The following is a 15,075-nucleotide window of genomic DNA, read 5'->3' on the forward strand; positions in this document are numbered from 1 at the left end:
TGGCTATTCTGACTGGTGTGAGGTGATACCTCATTGTAGTTTTAATTTGCATTTCTCTGATGATTAGTGATTTTGAGCAACCTTTCATATGTTTTTTGGCAATCTGTATATCTTCTTTGGAGAAATGTCTGTTTAGGTCTTCTGCCCATTTTTGGATTGGGTTGTTTGTTTTTTGGATATTGAGCTGCATGAGCTGCTTGTATATTTTGGAGATTAATCCTTTGTCAGTTGCTTCATTGGCAAATATTTACTCATATCTGAGGGTTGTCCTTTCATCTTGTTTATGGTTTCCTTTGCTGTGCAAAAGCTTTTAAGTTTCATTAAGTCCCATTGTTTATTTTTGTTTTTATTTCCCTTTTGCTAGGAGGTGGGTGAAAAAGGATCTTGCTATGATTTCTGTCATAGAGTATTCTGCCTATGTTTTCCTCTAAGAGTTTTATAGTGTCTGGCCTAATATTTAGGTCTTTAATCCATTTGGAGTTTATTTTTGCGTGTGGTGTTAGTGAGTGTTCTAATTTCATTCTTGTACATGTAGCTGTCCAGTTTTCCCATCACCACTTATTGAAGAGCCTGTCTTTTCTCCACTGTATATTATTGCCTCCTTTATCAAAAATAAGGTGACCATATGTGTGTGGGTTTATCTCTGGGCTTTCTATCCTGTTGCATTGATCTATATTTCTGTTTTTCTGCCAGTACCATACTCTCTTGATTAATGTGGCTTTGTAGTATAATCTGAAGTCTGGGAGCCTGATTCCTCCAACTCCGTTTTTCTTTCTCAATATTGCTTTGGCTATTCGGGGTCTTGTGTGTTTCCATACAAATTGTGAAGTTTTTGGTTTTTGTTCTGTGAAAAATGCCATTGGTAGTTTGATAGGGATTGCATTGAATCTGTAGATTGCTTTGGGTAGTATAGTCAGTTTCACAATGTTGATTCTTCCAATCCAAGAACATGGTATATCTCTTCATCTATTTGTATCATCTTTAATTTCTTTCATCAGTGTCTTATAGTTTTCTGCATACAGGTCTTTTCTCTTCTTAGGTAGGTTTATACCTAGATATTTTATTCTTTTGTTGCAATGGTAAATGGGAGTGTTTCCTTAATTTCTGTTTCAGATTATTCATCATAAATGTATAGGAATGCAAGAGATTTCTGTGCATTAATTTTGTATCCTGCTACATTACAAAATTCATTGATTACCTATAGTAGTTTTCGGTAGTATCTTTAGGATTCTCTATGTATAGTATCATGTCATCTGCAAACAGTGACAGTTTTACTCCTTCTTTTCTGATTTGGATTCCTTTTATTTGTGTTTTGTCTCTGGTTGCCATGGCTAAAACTTCCAAAACTATGTTGAATAATACTGGTGAGAGCGGGCAACCTTGTCTGGATCCTGATCTTAGTGGAAATGGTTTCATTTTTTCACCATTGAGAATGATGTTGGCTGTGGGTTTATCATATATGGTGTTTATTATGTTGAGGTAAGTTCCCTCTATGTCTACTTTCTGGAGGGTTTCTCTCATAAATGGGTGTAGAATTTTGTCAAAAGCTTTTTCTTCATCTATTGAGATGATCATATGGTTTTTCTCCTTCAATTCGTTAATATGGTGTATTATATTGATTCATTTGCATATATTGAAGAATCTGTGCATTCCCCTGACTTCATCATGGTGTATGATGCATTTAATGTGCTGCTGGATTCTGTTTGCTAGTATTTTGTTGAGAATTTATGCATCTATATTCATCAGTGATATTGACCTGTAGTTTTCTTTTTTTGTGACATGTTTGTCTGTTTTTGGTATCAGGGTGATGGTGGCCTCGTAGAATGAGTTTGGGAGTGTTTCTCCCTCTGCTTTCTTTTGGAAGAGTTTGAGAAGAGTGGGTATTAGCTCTTCTCTAAATGTTTTTTTTTTTTTTTTTCCGGTACGCAGGCCTCTCACTGTTGTGGCCTCTCCCGTTGTGGAGCGCAGGCTCCGTACATGCAGGCTCAGTGGCCATGGCTCACAGGCCTAGCCTCTCCGCAGCATATGGGATCGTCCCAGACCGGGGCATGAACCTGTGTTGCCTGCATCGGCAGGCGGACTCTCAACCACTGTGCCACCAGGGAAGCCCTGTTGGAAGATTTTTAATCACAGTCTCAATTTCAGTGTTTGTGTTTGGTCTGTTTATATTTTCTGTTTCTTCCTGGTTCACTCTCAGAAGGTTGTGCTTTTCTAAGAATTTGTCCATTTCTTCCAGGTTGTCCATTTTATTGGCATATAGTTGCTTGTAGTAATCTCTCATGATCCTTTGTATTTCTGCAATGTCAGTTATTACTTCTCCTTTTCTAATGGTTTATCAATTTTGTTTATCTTCTCAAAGAACCAGCTTTTAGTTTTATTGACTTTTGCTATCATTTCCTTCATTTCTTTTTCATTTATTTCTGATCTGATATTTATGATTTCTTTCCTTCTGCTAACTTTAGGCTTTCTTTGTTCTTCTTTCCCTAATTGCTTTACGTGTTAGGTTAGATTGTTTATTTGAGATTTTTCTTGTTTCTTGAGGTAGGATTGTATTGCTATAAACTTCACTCTTAGAAATGCTTTTGCTGCATCCCACAGGTTTTGGGCCATCACGTTGTCATTGTCATTTGTTTCCAGGTATTTTTTGATTTACTCTTTGACTTCTTCAATGATCTCTTGGTTATTTAGTAGTGTATATTTTTTAGTTTCCATGTGTTTGTATTTTTTACAGTTTCTTTCCTGTAATTGATATCTCGTCTCATAGTGTTGCTGTCAGAAAAGATACTTCATATGATTTCAATTTTTTAAAATTTACCAAGGTTTGATTTGTGACCCAGGATATGAACAATCCTGGAGAATGTTCCATGAGCACTTGAGAAGAAAGTGTATTCTGTTGTTTTGGATGCAATGTCCTATAAATATCAGTTAAGTCCATCTTGTTTAATGTGGCATTTAAAGCTTGTGTTTCCTTATTTATTTTTATTTTTGTTGATCTGTCCATTGGTGAAAGTGGGGTGTTAAAGTCCCCTACTATGATTGTGTTACTGTCAATTTCCTCTTTTATGGCCGTTAACATTTTCCTTATGTATTGAGGTGCTCCTATGTTGGGTGCATAAATATTTACAATTGTTATATCTTCTTCTTGGACTGAATTGATCCCTAGATCATTATGTAGTGTCCTTCTTTGTCTCTTGTAATAGTCTTTATTTTAAAGTCTATTTTGTCTAATATGAGAATTGCTAATGCAGCTCTCCTTTGATTTCCATTTGTGTGGAATATCTTTTTCCATCCCCTCAGTTTCAGTCATATGTGTCCCTAGGTCTGAAGTGGGTCTGTTGTAGACAGCATATATATGGGCTTCTTTTTGTATCCATTCAGCCAGTCTGTGTCTTTTGGTTGTAGCATTTAATCCATTTACATTTAAGGTAATTATTGATATGTATATCCCTATTACCATTTTCTTAATTGTTTTAGGTTTGTTATTGTAGGCTTGTATTTTAATTTTTGATAGTTTGATTAATATGTGTCTTGGCATGTTTCTTCTTGGATTTGTCATGTATGCGACTCTCTGCACTTCCTAAACTTGATTGACTATTTCCTTTCCCATATTAGGGGAGTTTTCAACTATAAGGTCTTCAAATATTTTCTCAGTCCCTTTCTTTTTCTCTACTTCTTCTAGGACCCCTATTATTCAAGTGGTGGTGCGTTTAATGTTGTCCCAGAGGTCTCTGAGACTGTTGTCAATTCTTTTCATTCTATTTTCTTTAATCTGCTCTGTGGTAGTTATTCCTACTATTTTATCTTCCAGGTCACTTATCCAGTCTTCTGCCTCAGTTTTTCTGCTATATATTCGTTCTAGAAAATTTTTAATTTCATTTATTGTGTTGTTCATCATTGCTTGTTTGCTCTTTAGTTCTTCTGGTTCTTGTTAAACGTTACTTGTATTTTCTCCCTTCTATTTCCAAGATTTTGGATCATGTCTACTATCATTACTCTGAATTCTTTTTCAGGTAGACTGACTATTTCCTCTTCATTTTTTTGGTCTGGTTGGTTTTTACCTTGCTCCTTCATCTGCTGCATATTTCTCTGTCTTCTCATTTTGCTTAAGCTACTGTGTTTGGGGTCTGCTTTTCACAGGCTTCAGGTTCGTAGTTCCTGTTGTTTTTGGTGTGTGCCCCCAGTGGGTAAGGTTTGTTTAGTGGGTTGTTTAGGCTTCCTGGTGGAGTGGACTGATGTCTATTCTGATATATGAGGCTGGATCTTGTGTTTCTGATGGGCAGGTCTGCGTCCATTTGTGTGTTTTGGGGTGTTTGTGACCTAGTTATGATTTTAGGCAGCCTCTCTTCTAATGGGTGGAGTTGTCTTCCTGTCTTGCTAGTTTGTGGTTGGCATTGGGTGTCCAGCACTGTAGCTTGCTGGTCTTTGAGTGGAGCAGGCTCTTAGCATTGAGATGGAGAGCTTTGAGAGAGCTCTCGCTGATTGATATTACATGGGGCTGCGAAGTCTCTGGTGGTCCATTGTCCTGAACTTGGCTCTCCCACCTCAGAGTCTCAGGCCTGACACTGGGCCAGAGCACCAGGACCCAGTCAGCCACACAGCTCAGAGAAAAGAAAGAAATAAAGAAAAATAAATAAAATAAAGTTATTACAATAAAACATTTAAAAAAATTATTAAAATAAAAATATTTTAAAGTAATTTAAATAAAAAGAAGAGAGCAGCCAAACCAATAAACAATTCCACCAATGATAACAAGTGCAAAAAACTAAACTAAGATAAACATATAAATCAGAAACTAGTCAGTTGTGTACTGCAAACCACAAGTCTACAGTTGCTCCCAAAGTCCACTGCCTCAATTTTGGGTTGATTCTTTGTCTATTCAGGTATTCCACAGATGCAGGTACATCAAGTTTATTGTGGATATTTCATCTGCTGCTCCTGAGGCAGCACAGAGAAATTTCCCTTTCTCTTCTTTGTTCACACAGCACCTGGGTTTCGGCATTGGATTTGGCCCTACCTCTGCATGTAGGTCACCCTCTCGCATCTGTTCTTCACCCAGACGGGGAGGGGGTTAAAAGAGGGGCTGATTAGGGGTCTCTGGCTCAGTCAGGGTGGGAAGAGGGGTGGTATGGTAGTTATAATTGGAATGCAGGGTTGCCCTGCAGTGGCAGAGGCCAGTGTGACATTGCAACAGGCTGAGGTGCACCATGTGTTCTCCTGGGGAAGTTGTCCTTGGATCACAGGACCCTGGCAGTGGCGGACTGCACAGGTTCCCAGGAGGGGAGGTGTGGATAGTGAACTGTGCTTGCACACAGGATTCTTGGTGGTCGCAACAGCAGTGTTAGCATTTCATGCCTGTCTCTGTGGTCTGTGCTGATAACTGCAGCTCATGCCTGTCTCTGAAGCTCGTTTAGGTGGTGCTCTGAATATCCTCTCCTTGCGCAGTCTGAAACAATTGTCTCTTGACTCTTAGACAGTTCCAGACTTTTTCCCAGACTCCCTCCTGGCTAGCTGTGGTGCACCAGCCCCCCTTCAGGCTGTGTTCCCGTAGCCAACCCCAGTCCTCTCACTGGGGTCTGACCTCCAAAGCCTGAGCTTCAGCTCCCAGCCACCATCCATCCCAGTGGATGAGCAAAGAATCCTCTCAGGCTGGTGAGTGTGGGTCAGCACCAATCCTCTGTGGGGGAATCTCTCCGCTTTGCCTTCTGTACCCCTGTTGCTGCGCTGTCCTCATGGCTCTGAAGCTTCCTCCTCCCGACCCCCATCTCCACCAGTGAAGGGGCTTCCTATTGTGTGGAAACTTTTCCTCCTTCACAGCTCCCTCCCAGAGGTGCAGGTCCCATCCCTATTCTTTTGTCTCTGTTTTTTCGTTTTTTGTTTGCCCTACCCATGTACGTGGGGAGTTTCTTGCCTTTTGGGAAGTCTGTGGTCTTCTGCCAGCATTCAGTAGGTTCATTTTTTATGTATTTGTGGGGAGGAAGGTGATCTCCACGTCTTACTCCTCTGCCATCTTGAAGGTCTGATCCAAATTAATTTTTTTAAAAACTGCAAAGGCAATTGAAATGATTTCTTGACTGAGATTTGCAAAGCTCCATACCAGGGTGCATCTAATTCGGTAAATGCTCCATTAGTGAAAACAAACAAAAACAATTATTTATTTAAATGGTTCTGCATTCTCTTCTGTTGCAATGGTATTCCAGATAATCATCACGTGATGAGACAAACTATACAGTAAAAACAGAAACAGTGGGCAACCATGGGCCGTTCTTTTGTTTTTTGAGGCCATCATTTTGAGATAGTTAATTCACTAAAACCTAGATTCCTAATTATCATTTCCCCTGTAAGGTGAAATGTAAGTGTTTCAGAGAAGCAATAAAATTGGGACATTTTATTCCTTCTAATATATAATTCAGTCTGCTCAAAAGGCAGGTTTTAAATTACAGACATAGTTTTCCTTTCAGCTCCATACTGGGGGTTTCTGAAGCACAGCCACCATTCTGAGCATTGATGTGTACACACAAGTTCCATTAATGTTGGTTGGAGCTCTGACTGTGTAACAAGCTTAAATCTGCAGGTGGAAACTCAGTACTGCAACTCAGAGGCTGGCAAGTGGCTGTCCCACCCTGAGAGACACAAACAAAGCCTCCATATCTGCTGGTGTCTTTGATGGCCTTCATAAATGGTGCTTTCTGTTGTCTTTGCCCACTCAACATGAAGCTTCCAATCCTTTACTATGTTTGAGAGGCTCTGGGTTAGAACAGAAAAGAGTCAATTTAGAGGTCACTTATTCAAACCCCTTCATTTTGTAGAAATGAAAGTTGTGGCTAAGAGGAGTTAAACACTGCCAGGTCCCTCCCACTGGGTAGTGGCACTGCTGGTAAGAAAATCTAAATCTTCTGGGTAAAAGTTCTAGTATGCAACACTGCCTTTGCAAATGAAGGTAAAGGGGTTGTCTTTTCCTTTTATTTTAAAAAACATCTTCTTTATGCTTTGAGTTTGGGACCTACAGATATGAATGTCTGTGTTTTACAACACTTTGCAGTTGTTAATTGTACTTGGCAAATCAGTCTGTTCCCAAAACAGCTCAACAAAGTTTCTTGCAAAACGACTGGGGTCCTTGAAGCCAAGAAGCTGAGTAAAAACAAAAAAACAAACAAACAAAAACCGAAAAAAAAAACTATTAAACATTCTTTTAAATCAGAATCTGCCTATGTTCACATGCTCTGATGGCTTGTGTGGCTCTGATCCTCAAAAGCTTTAATGAAAATTGTCAACGTATTCCTTTAAGTATTCATATCCTTAATACTATTTAAGTGAGGAAGTCTAATAGGATCATATGGAATTTTCACAAAAGGGTTTATCAAGCCTCCCTTTTAGGTGAGCTGTTCTTTCAGAAATTGTGATTATTTTTCTTTCCTTATTTTGTAAACAACAAATTTATTTCTCACAGTTCTGAAGTTTGGAAGTTCAGGATCAAGGTGTTGATAAATTTGATTTCTCTTGAGTCTTCTCTTCTTTGCTTGCAGATGGCTGCCTTCTCACTGTGCTCTCACATTGGCCTTTTCTCTGTGGTGTTTGCATCCCTGGTGTCCCTTCCTCTTCTTATAAGGACACCAGTCATATTGAATTACGGCCCCATCCTTATGACCTTACTTAATCTTAATTACTTTTTTAAAGGTTCTATCTCCAAATACAGTCACAATGGGGGTTTGGGCTTCAACATGAATTTGGGGAGTACATAATTCAGTTCATAACACCAGAGAAACTCCCCAGATAAGAAAAGTTAACTCTAAAGATTTTAGGATAAGGTCCACTTCCAGAAAGTCTAGGCTGAGATTCATCTTGAACTTTGAGTCTCATTAAAAAAAAATGTCAACATATTTTGGTGAGGTTTCTAAATTTTTAATTAAGGCCATGAGTGCTATATAAAAAGAACCTGTAAATGCTACCCATTGCCTGGAGATTTATCTAGGCTTTTTGTATTGATCCCTCAGATAGACTCCCTGCTTGGCTTTTAAGTTTTCCCTGAACATAGCCCTAAGTTTCTCACCTTTCAACTTCAGGCCATTCAACTACGCTCATGTAAGCCCAATCTTACAACCTTGTTTCTGGCTTATGTGGAAGAGATTTTGGACCTTGCTTTGTTTGTCAGAGAGAGTAAAATGCAGCTATTTTGTACTTACTACAGGAGAAACCAATTTGAATTAGATTAATGAAATACTATAATTATAGATCATCATAGAAAAACACCATCTTATTAATTCAAAGGTTGCATAATGAATGGCAAAGTCAGTACACAGTCTATGCCATTTCTAGTCAGAGTACTGTCAAGAACTCAAAATTTTGGGTTTGTACTGTTCAGTAACTGTCTTTAAAGGTTTTAATTTCTCCATCAAATCTGAATGAGATCCTTGCTGGGTAGAGTAATCTTGGTTGTAAGTTTTTCCCTTTCATCACTTTAAATATGTTCTGCCACTCCCTTCTGGCTTGCAGAGTCTGCTGAAAGATCAGCTGTTAACCTTACGGGGATTCCCTTGTATGTTATTTGTTGCTTTTCCCTTGCTGCTTTTAATATTTTTTCTTGTATTTTAATTTTTGATAGTTTGATTAATATGTGTCTTGGCATGTTTCTTCTTGGATTTGTCATGTATGCGACTCTCTGCACTTCCTAAACTTGATTGACTATTTCCTTTCCCATATTAGGGGAGTTTTCAACTATAAGGTCTTCAAATATTTTCTCAGTCCCTTTCTTTTTCTCTACTTCTTCTAGGACCCCTATTATTCAAGTGGTGGTGCGTTTAATGTTGTCCCAGAGGTCTCTGAGACTGTTGTCAATTCTTTTCATTCTATTTTCTTTAATCTGCTCTGTGGTAGTTATTCCTACTATTTTATCTTCCAGGTCACTTATCCAGTCTTCTGCCTCAGTTTTTCTGCTATATATTCGTTCTAGAAAATTTTTAATTTCATTTATTGTGTTGTTCATCATTGCTTGTTTGCTCTTTAGTTCTTCTGGTTCTTGTTAAACGTTACTTGTATTTTCTCCCTTCTATTTCCAAGATTTTGGATCATGTCTACTATCATTACTCTGAATTCTTTTTCAGGTAGACTGACTATTTCCTCTTCATTTTTTTGGTCTGGTTGGTTTTTACCTTGCTCCTTCATCTGCTGCATATTTCTCTGTCTTCTCATTTTGCTTAAGCTACTGTGTTTGGGGTCTGCTTTTCACAGGCTTCAGGTTCGTAGTTCCTGTTGTTTTTGGTGTGTGCCCCCAGTGGGTAAGGTTTGTTTAGTGGGTTGTTTAGGCTTCCTGGTGGAGTGGACTGATGTCTATTCTGATATATGAGGCTGGATCTTGTGTTTCTGATGGGCAGGTCTGCGTCCATTTGTGTGTTTTGGGGTGTTTGTGACCTAGTTATGATTTTAGGCAGCCTCTCTTCTAATGGGTGGAGTTGTCTTCCTGTCTTGCTAGTTTGTGGTTGGCATTGGGTGTCCAGCACTGTAGCTTGCTGGTCTTTGAGTGGAGCAGGCTCTTAGCATTGAGATGGAGAGCTTTGAGAGAGCTCTCGCTGATTGATATTACATGGGGCTGCGAAGTCTCTGGTGGTCCATTGTCCTGAACTTGGCTCTCCCACCTCAGAGTCTCAGGCCTGACACTGGGCCAGAGCACCAGGACCCAGACAGCCACACAGCTCAGAGAAAAGAAAGAAATAAAGAAAAATAAATAAAATAAAGTTATTACAATAAAACATTTAAAAAAATTATTAAAATAAAAATATTTTAAAGTAATTTAAATAAAAAGAAGAGAGCAGCCAAACCAATAAACAATTCCACCAATGATAACAAGTGCAAAAAACTAAACTAAGATAAACATATAAATCAGAAACTAGTCAGTTGTGTACTGCAAACCACAAGTCTACAGTTGCTCCCAAAGTCCACTGCCTCAATTTTGGGTTGATTCTTTGTCTATTCAGGTATTCCACAGATGCAGGTACATCAAGTTTATTGTGGATATTTCATCTGCTGCTCCTGAGGCAGCACAGAGAAATTTCCCTTTCTCTTCTTTGTTCACACAGCACCTGGGTTTCGGCATTGGATTTGGCCCTACCTCTGCATGTAGGTCACCCTCTCGCATCTGTTCTTCACCCAGACGGGGAGGGGGTTAAAAGAGGGGCTGATTAGGGGTCTCTGGCTCAGTCAGGGTGGGAAGAGGGGTGGTATGGTAGTTATAATTGGAATGCAGGGTTGCCCTGCAGTGGCAGAGGCCAGTGTGACATTGCAACAGGCTGAGGTGCACCATGTGTTCTCCTGGGGAAGTTGTCCTTGGATCACAGGACCCTGGCAGTGGCGGACTGCACAGGTTCCCAGGAGGGGAGGTGTGGATAGTGAACTGTGCTTGCACACAGGATTCTTGGTGGTCGCAACAGCAGTGTTAGCATTTCATGCCTGTCTCTGTGGTCTGTGCTGATAACTGCAGCTCATGCCTGTCTCTGAAGCTCGTTTAGGTGGTGCTCTGAATATCCTCTCCTTGCGCAGTCTGAAACAATTGTCTCTTGACTCTTAGACAGTTCCAGACTTTTTCCCAGACTCCCTCCTGGCTAGCTGTGGTGCACCAGCCCCCCTTCAGGCTGTGTTCCCGTAGCCAACCCCAGTCCTCTCACTGGGGTCTGACCTCCAAAGCCTGAGCTTCAGCTCCCAGCCACCATCCATCCCAGTGGATGAGCAAAGAATCCTCTCAGGCTGGTGAGTGTGGGTCAGCACCAATCCTCTGTGGGGGAATCTCTCCGCTTTGCCTTCTGTACCCCTGTTGCTGCGCTGTCCTCATGGCTCTGAAGCTTCCTCCTCCCGACCCCCATCTCCACCAGTGAAGGGGCTTCCTATTGTGTGGAAACTTTTCCTCCTTCACAGCTCCCTCCCAGAGGTGCAGGTCCCATCCCTATTCTTTTGTCTCTGTTTTTTCGTTTTTTGTTTGCCCTACCCATGTACGTGGGGAGTTTCTTGCCTTTTGGGAAGTCTGTGGTCTTCTGCCAGCATTCAGTAGGTTCATTTTTTATGTATTTGTGGGGAGGAAGGTGATCTCCACGTCTTACTCCTCTGCCATCTTGAAGGTCTGATCCAAATTAATTTTTTTAAAAACTGCAAAGGCAATTGAAATGATTTCTTGACTGAGATTTGCAAAGCTCCATACCAGGGTGCATCTAATTCGGTAAATGCTCCATTAGTGAAAACAAACAAAAACAATTATTTATTTAAATGGTTCTGCATTCTCTTCTGTTGCAATGGTATTCCAGATAATCATCACGTGATGAGACAAACTATACAGTAAAAACAGAAACAGTGGGCAACCATGGGCCGTTCTTTTGTTTTTTGAGGCCATCATTTTGAGATAGTTAATTCACTAAAACCTAGATTCCTAATTATCATTTCCCCTGTAAGGTGAAATGTAAGTGTTTCAGAGAAGCAATAAAATTGGGACATTTTATTCCTTCTAATATATAATTCAGTCTGCTCAAAAGGCAGGTTTTAAATTACAGACATAGTTTTCCTTTCAGCTCCATACTGGGGGTTTCTGAAGCACAGCCACCATTCTGAGCATTGATGTGTACACACAAGTTCCATTAATGTTGGTTGGAGCTCTGACTGTGTAACAAGCTTAAATCTGCAGGTGGAAACTCAGTACTGCAACTCAGAGGCTGGCAAGTGGCTGTCCCACCCTGAGAGACACAAACAAAGCCTCCATATCTGCTGGTGTCTTTGATGGCCTTCATAAATGGTGCTTTCTGTTGTCTTTGCCCACTCAACATGAAGCTTCCAATCCTTTACTATGTTTGAGAGGCTCTGGGTTAGAACAGAAAAGAGTCAATTTAGAGGTCACTTATTCAAACCCCTTCATTTTGTAGGAATGAAAGTTGTGGCTAAGAGGAGTTAAACACTGCCAGGTCCCTCCCACTGGGTAGTGGCACTGCTGGTAAGAAAATCTAAATCTTCTGGGTAAAAGTTCTAGTATGCAACACTGCCTTTGCAAATGAAGGTAAAGGGGTTGTCTTTTCCTTTTATTTTAAAAAACATCTTCTTTATGCTTTGAGTTTGGGACCTACAGATATGAATGTCTGTGTTTTACAACACTTTGCAGTTGTTAATTGTACTTGGCAAATCAGTCTGTTCCCAAAACAGCTCAACAAAGTTTCTTGCAAAACGACTGGGGTCCTTGAAGCCAAGAAGCTGAGTAAAAACAAAAAAACAAACAAACAAAAACCGAAAAAAAAAACTATTAAACATTCTTTTAAATCAGAATCTGCCTATGTTCACATGCTCTGATGGCTTGTGCGGCTCTGATCCTCAAAAGCTTTAATGAAAATTGTCAACGTATTCCTTTAAGTATTCATATCCTTAATACTATTTAAGTGAGGAAGTCTAATAGGATCATATGGAATTTTCACAAAAGGGTTTATCAAGCCTCCCTTTTAGGTGAGCTGTTCTTTCAGAAATTGTGATTATTTTTCTTTCCTTATTTTGTAAACAACAAATTTATTTCTCACAGTTCTGAAGTTTGGAAGTTCAGGATCAAGGTGTTGATAAATTTGATTTCTCTTGAGTCTTCTCTTCTTTGCTTGCAGATGGCTGCCTTCTCACTGTGCTCTCACATTGGCCTTTTCTCTGTGGTGTTTGCATCCCTGGTGTCCCTTCCTCTTCTTATAAGGACACCAGTCATATTGAATTACGGCCCCATCCTTATGACCTTACTTAATCTTAATTACTTTTTTAAAGGTTCTATCTCCAAATACAGTCACAATGGGGGTTTGGGCTTCAACATGAATTTGGGGAGTACATAATTCAGTTCATAACACCAGAGAAACTCCCCAGATAAGAAAAGTTAACTCTAAAGATTTTAGGATAAGGTCCACTTCCAGAAAGTCTAGGCTGAGATTCATCTTGAACTTTGAGTCTCATTAAAAAAAAATGTCAACATATTTTGGTGAGGTTTCTAAATTTTTAATTAAGGCCATGAGTGCTATATAAAAAGAACCTGTAAATGCTACCCATTGCCTGGAGATTTATCTAGGCTTTTTGTATTGATCCCTCAGATAGACTCCCTGCTTGGCTTTTAAGTTTTCCCTGAACATAGCCCTAAGTTTCTCACCTTTCAACTTCAGGCCATTCAACTACGCTCATGTAAGCCCAATCTTACAACCTTGTTTCTGGCTTATGTGGAAGAGATTTTGGACCTTGCTTTGTTTGTCAGAGAGAGTAAAATGCAGCTATTTTGTACTTACTACAGGAGAAACCAATTTGAATTAGATTAATGAAATACTATAATTATAGATCATCATAGAAAAACACCATCTTATTAATTCAAAGGTTGCATAATGAATGGCAAAGTCAGTACACAGTCTATGCCATTTCTAGTCAGAGTACTGTCAAGAACTCAAAATTTTGGGTTTGTACTGTTCAGTAACAACTCTGGAGGTCTATTTGTACCCAAAGGGTAGTTCTATAAATGTTTTCTGTCCTTAAAAGTAAAATTGAGTTTTAACAAATTATGAAATACAATAACCTTGAGGAAATAAAGCAAAGAATTGTAAATTTTATGCCACAAAGAGTATAGTTTGTCAGTTCCATACCCATATCACCTATCCATTACATTACTTATATGTTGCTGAGTAAATAGAAGCCTTACCTGTTTCTTATAGAAAGGACATACAGACATTGCTTCTAGCTGCAGATACAGAAAACTTGCTAATGTTTGAAATATCCATTGAAGTATTGTAGAAGCAAATATTTGAACTTTAAAATTGCTTTGAGGAAGAGTTTCAAGATGGTGGAAGACTAAGACGTGGAGATCACCTTCCTCCCCACAAATATATCAGAAATACATCTACATGTGGAACAACTCCTGCAGAACACCTACTGAACGCTGGCAGAAGACCTCAGACTTCCCAAAATGGAAGAAACTCCCCTTTGTATCTGGGTAGGGCAAAAGAAAAAAGAAAAAACCAGAGACAAAATATAGGGATGGAACCTGCACCAGCGGGAGTGAGCTGTGAAGGAGGAAAGGTTTCCATACACTAGGAAGACCCTTCATGGGTGGAGACTATGGGTGGTGGAGGGGGGAAGCTTCAGAGCCTTGGAGGAGAGCGCAGAAACAGGGGTGTGGAGGGCAAAGTGGAGAGATTACCTCACAGAGGATCGGTGCCGACAAGCACTCACCAGCCTGAGAGGCTTGTCGGCTCACCCGCTGGGGCTGGCAGGGGCTGGGAGCTGAGGCTCGGGCTTCAGAGGTCAGACCCCATGGAGAGGACTGGGGTTGGTTGTGTGAACACAGCCTGAAGGGGGCAAGTGCACCACAGCTAGCTGCTAGCGAGTCCGGGAAAAAGTCTGGAGCTCCCGAAGAGGCAAGAGAGTTTTTCTTGCCTCTTTGTTTCCTGGTGCGCGAGGAGAAGGGATTAAGAATGTCACTTAAAGGAGTTCCAGAGACAGGTGCTGGGCGCAGCTATCAGCACAGAACCCAGAGAAGTGCATGAGATGCTAAGACTGCTGCTGCAGCCACCAAGAAGCCTGTGTGCAAACACAGGTCACTATCCACACCTTCCCTCTCAGGAGCCTGTGCAGCCTGGCACTGCCAGGGTCCTGTGATCCAGGGACAACTTCTGCTGGAGAACACAAGGTGCGCCTCAGGCTGTTGCAATGTCACACTGGCCTCTGCCACTGCAGGCTCCCCTCACATTCCGTACCCCTCTGTCCCCCTGGCCGAGTGAGCCAGAGCCCCTGAATCAGCTGCTCCTTTAACCCCGTCCTGTCTGAGTGAAGAACAGACACCCTCAGGCGACCTACACTCAGAGGCAGGGCCAAATCCAAAGCTGAACTCAGGAGCTGTGAGAACAAAGAAGAGAAAGGGAAATCTCTCCCAGTAGCCTCAGGAGCAGTGGATTAAAGCTCCACAATCAACTTGATGTACCCTGCATCTGTGGAATACCTGAATACACACTGAATTATCCCAAATTGAGGAGGTGGACTTTGGGAGCAACTATATATATATATATATATATATATATGTGTGTGTGTGTGTGTGTGTGTGTGTGT

The sequence above is a fragment of the Physeter macrocephalus genome, chromosome 12 (genome assembly GCF_002837175.3).
Source record: "Physeter macrocephalus isolate SW-GA chromosome 12, ASM283717v5, whole genome shotgun sequence".
Taxonomy (NCBI): domain Eukaryota; kingdom Metazoa; phylum Chordata; class Mammalia; order Artiodactyla; family Physeteridae; genus Physeter; species Physeter macrocephalus.